Raw genomic sequence first — 11262 nt, forward strand, 5'->3', positions numbered from 1 at the left:
TGCCCAGCTAGTTTTTCTATATATATATATATATATATTTTTTTTTTTTTTTTTTTGTACAGTCTTACTTTATCAAAGCACTAGGTATAGTGCCGTGGTGTCACACAGCTCATAGCAACCTCCAACTCCTGGGCTTAGGCGATTCTCTTGCCTCATCCTCCCGAGTAGCTGGGACTACAGGCGCCCGCCACAACGCCTGGCTATTTTTGTTTGTTGCAGTTTGAACCCGCCACCCTCGGTGTATGGGGCTGGTGCTCTACCCACTGAGCCACAGGCACCACCTGGTTTTTCTATTTTTGGTAGAGGTGGGTCTCGATCTTTCTTAGGCTAGTGTCCTGAGCTTAATCAATTCGCCTGCTGTGGACTTCCATTGTGCTAGGATTACAGGTGAGCTGTGAGCCACCCTGACTTTTTTTTTTTTTAGACAGAGACTTACTTTCTTGCACCCAATAGAATGCTGCGGTGTCATACCTCAAGCAATCCTCTTGCTTCAGCCTCCCAACTAGCTGGGATTACAGGTGCCCACCACAACTCCTGGCTATTTTTTAGAGATGGGATCTTGTTCTTACTCAGGCTGGTTTTGAACTTGTGAACTCAAGCAATCCATCCTCTCAGCCTCCCAGAGTGCTGGGATTATAGGTGTGAGCCACCATGCCAGGCCTTCAAAGGTATTCTTGAGACAGTTTTCCCCTGAAACCAGTTGTCCAAGACCCCAGTCATCTTTTCCACATGGTGGTTGGGAGGTACTGGGCAGGCAGGAGCTCCTTGACGATGGTGTTAGTTTGATACTAATCCTCACACAGCTTAGACTTGGGGAGGATGAGCTGACATTCTTCCCATGACTAGCTCTATCATAAGTACTTACCCCAGTTCCCCAAGGTGTCCCTATGTTGGTAATGGGGCCACAACCCAGTTCCTGCTTCTCAGGAGGCTGAGGCCCAAGTTCCCCACCCTACTGAAGCATCCCACCAAGCTGAATGTGGCCTGCTGATCCTCCTGAAGACAGAGATGGTGTCCTGTAAGGGTGGATTTTTGAAAAACCACCCTCAGTACTTGCACAGTCACTACAAGTATCTGCTGCACTCCTGCCACCTTCACACGTGATGGGAAAACAGTGCTTCATGCTTCTAAACTGTATTTCTTAGTGAGATCTGAAGAATCAAGGTCAAAAGGCCCCTGGGTACTTCTCCATAAGACCTCATTTTAAGAGTGAAAAACCTGAGTAAATAAAAATGCCCAGCCATAGGGAGGTGGCCAGAGGAAGCGGAGGGCCACTGCTGGAGGTATTTATTGGAAAAAGCAGTGGGAGGGGAGCATTCTGTCTTGGAGTCAAGCTGTCCATAGTCAGCTCAGAGGCTGTGACTCACTCTGAGGAAAAGGACTGCCCTGTATTCTGGGGGAGGCTGCTTTCTCCAAACGGGTTCTGCGGCCAAGGAAGGAAATGAAGCAATCCAAGACCGCTCAGCAGCCATGGGGCGGGACGGGCAGGCCTGGAAGTCCACCCAGTGCCTGACTGTGCTGCCTAATATTTGCCCCAGGCCCCCAAGGCACAAGCAACACTAAAGACACTGGATTCTGGTGAGAAGGGGAATTGGGTGCCATCCTGGGCATATCACTTTCCTTTTCTGGACCTTGTTTTCTCACCTATAAGATGAAGAAGTGGATTGGGCCATTGAGAAACTGGCAGCCAGTGTCCCAGCTCAGCTCATGGCCACATTTTATTATACTCACTGTTAGGAAACTACCATTCCTACCATCTTACCCAGAGTCAGCTTTACAAATTTAGGCTCCCTGCCTGCCCTTTAAAGTTATGTAAAATGGCAACTCCTGGACTAGGGGCAACCAAGTCCCTTCCAGCTCTGGAAAAACAGTGATTAGAAACAGGATGAGCAGCCGGCACTGGGATGACAGTAAGACAATCCTTCGTTCATCCCAGGATCCTGGAGAGGGGGAGCATGGCAGGGTGCCAGGGCCGAGCATCTGCCAGGCAGAGCTGACACAGCTTAGGGAGAATTCAAAACAGCCTTTTTTACAGCCTTCTGGTGAATCCTGTTTCTCTGGTGCTGCTGCGGCAGCAAGTGGGCACCATGCCCAACCTTCGGTGGGCAGAGAGGGGGCTCGGTATCCATCTGCCCAGTTTCCTAGTAGGCTGGGAAGATCATGCCTGGGCTCAGGCTGCCCTCTGCTGGGCAAGCACAGAAGCTGCCGTGGCCTGAGACCACAGACAAGTCAAAGGGAAGGAGACGCCCCTGGCCTATCTCCACGTGGTGCGGCGGGTGGGAATGCAGGAGGTGCAGGCTTCTGCTTTCCTGCCACCTTTGGGGGAAGACTTGAGACTCTCCTAGTGGTGTCAGTGCCTCCAAAAAGGTCACTAGGAAGATAGTTTGGGGTCACACAAGTCTGCATTAAAACAAAAGGCTTTTTCCAGGCCCAGCACAGTGGCTCAGGCCTGTAATACTGGCACTTTGGAAGGTGGAGGATGGAGGATCACTTGAGGTGAGGAGTGTGAGACCAGCCTGAGCAACATAGTGAGACCCCATCTCTATTAAAAAATAAAATAAAGGGCGGCGCCTGTGGCTCAAGGAGTAGGGTGCCGTTCCCATATGCTGGTGGTGGCGGGTTCAAACCTAGCCCCGGCCAAAAACCACAAAAAAAAATAAATAAATAAAAATAAAATAAAATAAGGTTCAGTGCCGGTAGCACAGTGGTTAAGGCGCCAGCCACATACACGGAGGCTGGTGGGTTCAAACCCAGCCTGGGCCAGTTAAACAACAATGACAACTGCAATAAAAAATAGCCATGCATTGTGGCAGGTGCCTGTAGTCCCGGCTACTTGGGAGTCTGTGGCAAGAGAATCGCTAAAGCCCAAGCAGTGACACCACGGCACTCTACCAAGGGTGACATAGTCAGACTCTGTCTCAAAAATAAAAATAAAAATAAAATAAAAATGCTATTTCTGACTAGGGACTCGTATAGTAGTGTGCTTATAAATATTTATTGAATATAGGCCATCAGTTTCCTGTGGTAGAAACGTCTCCTGTTTTTGTTTGGGAGAACAACTTTACGGTTTATTATCCTTCTTTCTCAGTTCCCTCTAACAGCCAGGGCCCCTCTGCCTGGGTTTCCCAGTTCCCAGCGCATCCATCCTCGGGGTCCCCATGCGTCTCCCCTAGTTCCTCAGCCTTACCCCAGGTTCCCTCTGAGATGCTTACCGATCACATCAGATCTAGGTCACAGCCCTCTCTCCCTCCTCTCTCTTCAAATATTTCCTGTGTCTCCCTCTTGAGCATCTGGATTCTCATTCGACCTTGAGTTCAAGTTTCTCCTTTCTGAAGTAGCCACAGGAGTGTCTCCCCACAACCCCTGAACTATTAGCTGTTAATTGACACATGTACATGTAACTAAGGAGGGGCAGCTGCAAGGACCGGAAACTTTTGGTGCCTAGGAGGGGCTTCTGGGACCCCCTGGAGCTAGCCTGGGATGGAGCCAGGCCCAGAGTGGGGCTGGGGGTAGCAGGATGCTCAGTCAGTACTGAGCTACTTCAGGCTGGTTTCAGGTGTTCTCACACAGCCCTGCACAAAGATTTAACCACGTTTGGGTCTCAGCATACTTGGGGCAGGGAGAGGTTCTTATGCTTTTTCCTATTGTGCTTTTTTCTCTTTTCTTTCTTCTTTCTTTCCACTTCTTTTCTTTCTCTTTCTTTCATTTATTTCTTTTCTTTTCTTTCCACTTCTTTTCTCTCCACTCCTTTCCTTTCCTTTCTGAGATCAGGTGTGGTACGGCCACCTCCCTTACCCTTCCCTTCCCTTTCACAGAGTCTCACTCTGTGCCCTGGGTAGGGTACCTTGGCATTGTACCTCCTAGCAACCTCAAACTCTTGGGCTCAAGTGATCACCTTGCCTCAGCCTCCCAAATAGCTTGTTTTTCTATTTTTTGTTTTTGGCTGGGGCTGGGTTTGAACCCACCACCTCCGGCATATGGGACGGGCGCCCTACTCCTTGAGCCACAGGTGCCGCCCCTGTTTTTCTATTTTTTAGTGGAGATGGGGTCTCACTATTGCTCAGACTGGTCTCAAATTCCTGAGCTCAAGCAATCCACCTGCCTGGGCCTCCCAGAGTGCTAGGATTACAGGCGAGAGCCACCATGCCCAGCCAGGATCTGCCTTTTTTGCTTCTCTAGGTAATATATGTAGGTAGGAAAAATTCAAAGGGCTGTGAAGAGTTGGTAAGAAGTTATGCCAACTCTCCCCACATCACAAAATCTCAAAACTGCAGATGCTGGCGTGGATGTGGAGAGAAGGGAACACTTTTACACTGCTGGTGGGACTGCAAACTAGTACAACCTTTCTGGAAGGAAGTATGGAGAAACCTCAAAGCACTCAACCTAGACCTCCCATTCGATCCTGCAATCCCATTACTGGGCATCTACCCAGAAGGAAAAAAATCCTTTTATCATAAGGACACTTGTACTAGACTGTTTATTGCAGCTCAATTTACAATCGCCAAAATGTGGAAACAGCCTAAATGCCCACCAACCCAGGAATGGATTAACAAGCTGTGGTATATGTATACCATGGAATACTATTCAGTCATTAAAAAAAATGGAGACTTTACATCCTTCGTATTAACCTGGATGGAAGTGGAAGACATTATTCTTAGTAAAGCATCACAAGAATGGAGAAGCATGAATCCTATGTACTCAATCTTGATATGAGGACAATTAATGACAATTAAGGTTATGGGGGGGGAAGCAGAAAGAGAGAGGGAGGGAGTGGGGTGGGGCCTTAGTGTGTGTCACACTTTATGGGGGCAGGACATGATTGCAAGAGGGACTTTACCTAGCAATTGCAATCAGTGTAACTGGCTTATTGTACCCTCAATGAATCCCCAACAATAAAAAAAAAAAGAAAAAAAAATTTTTTTCAAAAAAAGAAGTTATGCCAACTCTCATTCTTTTCCCAATTTTCCTTGCCCACAGAAAATCTGCTGCCATTTTCTTCCAGAATAGTGTTATGATCATACAGATAAATATATATAGTCATGCAGTCAGTACTGGAGCACCTGCTTTGATTCAGGCACTGTTATTATACAAAGCACACAAAATTCCTTGCTCTGGAGAATTTACATTCTAATGTAGGGCAAGGAGCTAGGCGATACATGAGGAGAATCAAGCAAACACGTGACCTTTTTTTGAGTCAGAGTCTCATTTTGTCCCCTTGGTAGAGTGCTATGGCATCACAGCTCACAGCAACCTCAGACTCTGTGCTCAAGTGATTCTCTTGCCTCAGCCTCGCTAGTAGCTGGGACTATAGGCACCTGCCACAACACCCGGCTATTTTTAGAGACAGGGTCTCACTGTGGTTCAGGCTGGTGTCAAACTCCTGAGCTCAGGCAATTCACCTGCCTCAGCCTCCCAGAATACTAGGATTACAGGTGTTCATCACTGTGCCCGGCCAAACACATGACATGTTAGCTGTGGATGGTGTGATGGGAAGGCCTTAAGCAAGGTAAGGGAGCTGGGGATTGGTGCCTACTGCTCTCCCTGGGTTGCCTCTCTGGACCCTGAGGAACCTGGGGCTCAGAGCCCTTGGTCCTCACACATGGGGGCCCACCCTGCCTGGATGAGTCACGCCCTTCACTTTGCTTCCTAAAGGATGTCGAGCAGCTCATCTTAAACTTGTATCCTAGGTCAAAGTTTATGAGTATTTTTGAGTATTTTTTCTGGCTTTAATTAATGGTCTATGGGCTAGCAGCATCTGGGGACTTGTCAGAAATGCAAATTCTTACACCCTGTCCCAGACCTACTAGATCAGAAACTCTAGATTGGGGCCCACCAATCTGTGCAGGATTTTGCTGATCTTTTTGGTTGGTTGGTTGTTTGTTTTTAAGACAGTCTCATTATGTTGCCCTTGGTAGAGTGCCATGGCGTCACAGCTCACAGCAACCTCAAACTCATTGGCTTAAGCGATTCTCTTGCCAAGTTCCCATGCCACAACACTTGGCTATTTTTGTTGTTGCATTTGTCATTGTTGTTTAGCAGGCCCAGGATGGGTTCAAACCCACCATCCCTGGTGTATGTGGCCAGCGCCCTAACCACTGAGCTATGGTGTGAAACCTGTTTTTTTTTTGGTTGGTTTGTTTGTTCATTCTTTGTGTGTGTGTGTGTGTGTGTGTGTGTGTGAAGTCTGGCTGTATTGCCCGGGCTAGAGCACAGCAGCTAATCACAGGCACTATCATAGTTCACTATAAGCCTCAAGCTCCTGGGCTCAAGCGATCCTCCCACCTCAGACTCATTAGTAGCTGTGACTACAGGCCTGTACCACCATGCTTAGATGAGCAATTTGTGTTTTAAAAAGCCTTCTAGGAGGTTCTGATGCACGATGAAGTTTGAGAACTTCTGCTGTACAGAAATGCTTTCCCCATTCACATGACTACCTACCAACTATGGTCAGAAGCACATACTTTATATGATCTTACCTATTTTTAAAAAATCTTTACCAAATTAAATCTGAGACAAGAGTACACATTATACATAAAAATCTTACAGCTTAACTGTTTGAAAATAAAATCTAGTCATTTGAGTCTCTGGGCTTACTTCCAATCTGTCATATAAGAATATTAATATCGGATGGCGCCTGTGGCTCAAAGGGGTAGGGAGCTGGTCCCATATGCCAGAGGTGGCAGGTTTAAGCCCAGCTCTGGCCGAAGACCACAAAAAAAAAAAAAAAAGAAAAGAATATTAATATCGGCTCGGCGCCCATAGCTCAGTGGTTAGGGAGCTGGCCACATAACACCTGAGCTGGTGGGTTTGAACCTGGCCTGCGCCTGCTAAACAACAATGACAACTACAATAAAAAAAATAGCTTGGGCAGCTCCTGTGGCTCAAAGGAGTAGGGCGCCGGCCCCATGTGCTGGAGGTTGCAGGTTCAAACGCAGCCCCAGCCAAAAACTGCAAAAAAAAAAAAAAAAAACATAGCGGTGGGCGCCTGTAGTCCCAGCTACTTGGGAGGCTGAAGCAAGAGAATCTCTTAAGCCCAAGAGTTGGAGATTGCTATGAGCTGTGACGTCACAGCACTCTACCAGGGGCGACATGGTGAGACTCTGTCTCAAAAAAATAAAAAGAATATTAATGTCACACTGGCCTTGGCCAGACACGGTGGCTCGCACCTGTAATCCTATAACTCTGAGAGGCCGAGGTAGGTGGATTGCTTGAGCTCATGGGTTCAAGACGAGCCTGAGCAAAAGCAAGACCCTATCTCTACTAAAAATAGAAAAACTGAAGCAAGAGGATCGCTTGAGCCCAAGAGTTGGAGGTTACTGTGAGCTATGACGCCACAGCATTCTACCCAAGGCAACAGCTTGAGACTCTATCTCAAAAAAAAAAAAAAAAAGAAAAGAAAAGAAAAGCACATTGGTCTTGCCCTAAATTCTTATCCTTAAATTCTATTTGTAAATACATAAGAATAATTAAAAGTACATAAAATATGAGTTATTAAAATACTGATGAGTAGTACAGATAATTTCTGTTCCTCTTTACACTTTGCAGAAGTGAATGGTAGTTATGTCGTTAGGCAACATGTAAAGTTCATTGTGTAGTCTTATCAGTACAAGCCACAAACAATCAGAAGAATTTCTTTGTTCTAACTTACAGATAAGTAAGCAGGCTTGGGGAGCTTAAAGATCTTGCTTGATATATACCTTTTCAGAAACAGACAGGCAGGAATTGGGTTCTGTAATCTCAGTCTGTGCTCATTTTACTAGAAGCCACATTTTTAGATACTGATGCTTATCTGAGCCTAATCCCTGGAGTCTCTGCATTCACTGGGGAGGGGGTCGATAGGCCTTGGACAGAGTCCATCTCAGAGCAGGCCAAGTGGGATGCCAGACACAGCATTTGGCTATTTTGGCAACCTTGCTTCCCTTACTAGAGGAGTGAGGCCTGTTAGGGTAGGAATGGCCAACTGGAGTCCTTGAATGGGTCACCTACAGCCAAGCGTAAAAATAATTCTGTGCCTCTGGGGACATTGCAGAAATTAGTCCATAAAGATTTGAAAGATACAGGGCTAGTGATTTTCATAACATCTGCAGTTACTTCACCTGTTTCATCAGTGTAAAAGGCAAATGGTGGTGAAGAACAAAGGCAGGTTAACACAAACATATTCTAGAGTGGATTTGCTTACTTTGCCCACAGCACTTCTGCCAGGGCCACTATTCATAGATTTACAAATGCTTATTCAATTACAACGGTGTCCTACAAGTTATTTGGCCAGCAGGACAGATTTTCATAACAAAAGATGTTAAGCAAAAGCCACACAGCCATGGAATTCCCTGGCCTTCCTACATGTCACATCTCCTAGCAGCAGACAGCTTCACTGAATGGCAGAATGGCCTCCTGCAGCCTCACTTACCATAGCAGCATGGACTCAATACCTATGAATTTAGGGGATAGTGGACCCATGGATACCTCCAATATCCCCCCATCAGGACCAATGCAACCATTCCATGAGCTGCTAGAGTATGGACTGCCAAAGCCTCACAGTTGAATTCACTTCCAAGCATTACCTTGGTCCACGGAACAGTCTTACTCAAGGTCATGCACCCTCCCCAGTGTGGGGACACACAGACTGTTCCAAGTACGTGTAATACTTCTGTCTATCATGGTCGGGGATGTTGCCATTGGGAAAATGCTACCATGAGGGAAGCAGCAGTGGGATGAGAGTGCATCCAGCCACATGATGTGGGGGTGAAGTCATATGGGGGTGGGAGGCAGAGACCATGGCAATGATGAAAGAACTGGCAGAGGCAATGCTTAAGAGCAGTGTCCAGCAGGCTGCACAGACTGCCCTCCTGCTCAGACCAGGTAGCGCCAATGAGCCTTTTAAGCTACAAGTGTCAGTGACTGGCTACTAGGCAGACTAAGGTCACCAGGCATCAAAGGAGTCATGTTGCTGCCTGGAAAGGTGGCCTGGGCAGGTGCCATGGCTCACACCTGTGATTCTCCATCCAAGGTGGGAGAATGCCTTGAGTAGAGACTCTGTCTCTACTAAAAATAGAAAAATTAGCTGGGCATTGTGGCAGGTGCGTATAGTTCCAGCTTCTCAGGGGTCTGAGGCAGGAGGATCTCTTGAGCCCAGAAGTTTGAAGTTGATGTGAACTAGGCTGAAACCACTGCCCTTTAGCCTGGGCAATAGACACTCTGTCTCAAAAAAAAAAAAAAGGGAGAGAGTGACCCCAATTTGAGGACTTTAGAAGTGGAGGACTTCTGCCCAAGACATCAGAAATAAATTAATTTTCTCAACACTAATGTTTCTACTTAGTCTGATCCTTATTACTGATGGTATTTTCTGGTTTTCTTCCACCACCTTAAAAAAAAACAAAAAAAAAACATAAAATTTCCTCATATTGCTCAAGCTATCTTACCCCTCACGACCCTACTGTCAAACCCTTAACACCTTCTCCTTTGGACACTTTGGAAGTTTTCTTCCAGGAATATCCCTTCTTACAACTTCTGATACTTACATTTTCTTTATCAATCCTGATAAAGTCTTGTAAAAATTGGACCTTGACCACACATCAGCACTATACTGCTGCTGAGGTCCCCAAACCCATAAAGAGAGTCCAATTCACCCTGAGCAGGACATAGTATTGAGACTGGGCTGGGCTATGACTGCCATGTAGTTCCATTTCTAATACCATTTTGCATCAATGAATGGTACTTCTTCAGGTGTGCTCCAGCAGAGCTGAACTATCTAGTGGGAGTGGTGATGGACGATCACATTGCCCTGGATTTTCTGCCAGCCAGTCAAGTAGAACACCTAAACTACTGACATGTCTGAGTGGCCTGGCTCTGCATGGTTGCAACATATATTCTTCCAAGTGGGCTTAATCATCCTACAGGGAGTCATAATCATAGCCATTGTTATTTAACGTTGCCTAAGAAAAAGAAAAAGGATATGGTCCAAGCCCCTATCAGTGCAGCTAACTAAGGTATTTGATAGTATGGCCTATATTTCCGAGAAGAATTCTGAGCAGGATGTGTGGAAGGTTCAGGATGTAGAAAGCCTCCACCACGGTGCCCTGGTGACCTTGCTTGTCTCCACATAGGCCATGTAGACAAGACTCAACCGCAGTCTGACTCCTGTTTTGGAGGAACACCTGGCCCCCTGGCACATGGCAAGATCATTTTTTTTTTTTTTTTTGCAGTGTTTGGCCGGGGCTGGGCTTGAACCCACCACCTCCAGCATATAGGGCCAGCACCCTACTCCTTTGAACCACAGGCGCCGCCCAAGATCATCTTCTAAGGAACTGTCGTGAGCCAGTTTATCACCCTACCTCCCTGGTTCCCACGAGACATGGGACACTAAGCCTTGTCCTCCCTTGAGTGTGTAATGTTCTCCTTTGAGACTGTAATGTGCTTGGCTATAGTTGAGAATTAGCACCCATACCCTAGGAGAGGTGATTATAAAGGGATGTACACCAGGGCGTGGGTATTTAGGGCCATCTTAAAATTCTGCATACCCCACCTTTGAGCAGGCACATGGCTTTATAAAGCTGCAGTAGGATGTGGGGTCCACTTGTCACCCATGTTGCTGTCATTTGGCCCCTTTGGCTTTGGTATTGCTCTCTACAAGGGCCACAGGTATCTAGCACCTCTGACTACTCAAGCATTCATTGTCTATGTAAGTAATACCCTGTTTCCCCGAAAATAAGAAAATAAGACAGTGTCTTATTTTAAGATGTGCTCCCAAAGATGCGCTAGGTCTTATTTTCAGGGGATGTCTTATCTTTCCTGTAAGTAGGTCTTATTTTCAGAGGATGTTTTATTTTTGGGGAAACAGGGTAAATTGTCTAATCTAAAACATAGCTCTTGTTTTTTGTTGGAGGAGGTACCAATTTAAGTAAGGATGAATCATTGTCCCCTCCAGGATAGAAGAGGACTGATATAATCAATATGCTACCAGGAAGCTGGCTGGTATCTACAAGAGGTGGTATTGCATCATACAATGCTCATCCCCAGCTTAGATGTTGAGCTCGATCAGCCTTGAAGAGATGGAGCCCATGCTGTTGGGCCCGGGCACCAAATACACCACTGCCACCAGGGCCATGCCTCCTGTGTCAATCAAACCAACTCTTGACAGCTGATACCCACCAGATAAGTCATTCTGTCCACAGGGCTGTTGAGTGCATCACTTGGTTAAGCTGATGAAGTCCACAGACATCACCACAATCCGTATGGGTTTTATACATGTGAACCAAAAGGGGC

General features: G+C 46.5%; 1 protein-coding gene across 1 annotated transcript in view; it reads right to left on the minus strand.

The window, feature by feature from the left end:
• Positions 1–3747: 3747 nt before the first annotated feature.
• Positions 3748–11262, minus strand: part of TTL (tubulin tyrosine ligase) — a 124260-nt gene continuing 116745 nt past the window's right edge. Inside the window, exon 8 of the transcript XR_008379710.1 lies at positions 3748–3761. The gene's annotated coding sequence lies outside the window, so the exon portion shown is untranslated. The remainder of the gene's footprint in view (positions 3762–11262) is intronic.

The sequence above is a fragment of the Nycticebus coucang genome, chromosome 4 (assembly GCF_027406575.1).
Source record: "Nycticebus coucang isolate mNycCou1 chromosome 4, mNycCou1.pri, whole genome shotgun sequence".
In the NCBI taxonomy this organism is placed as follows: Eukaryota; Metazoa; Chordata; class Mammalia; order Primates; family Lorisidae; genus Nycticebus; species Nycticebus coucang.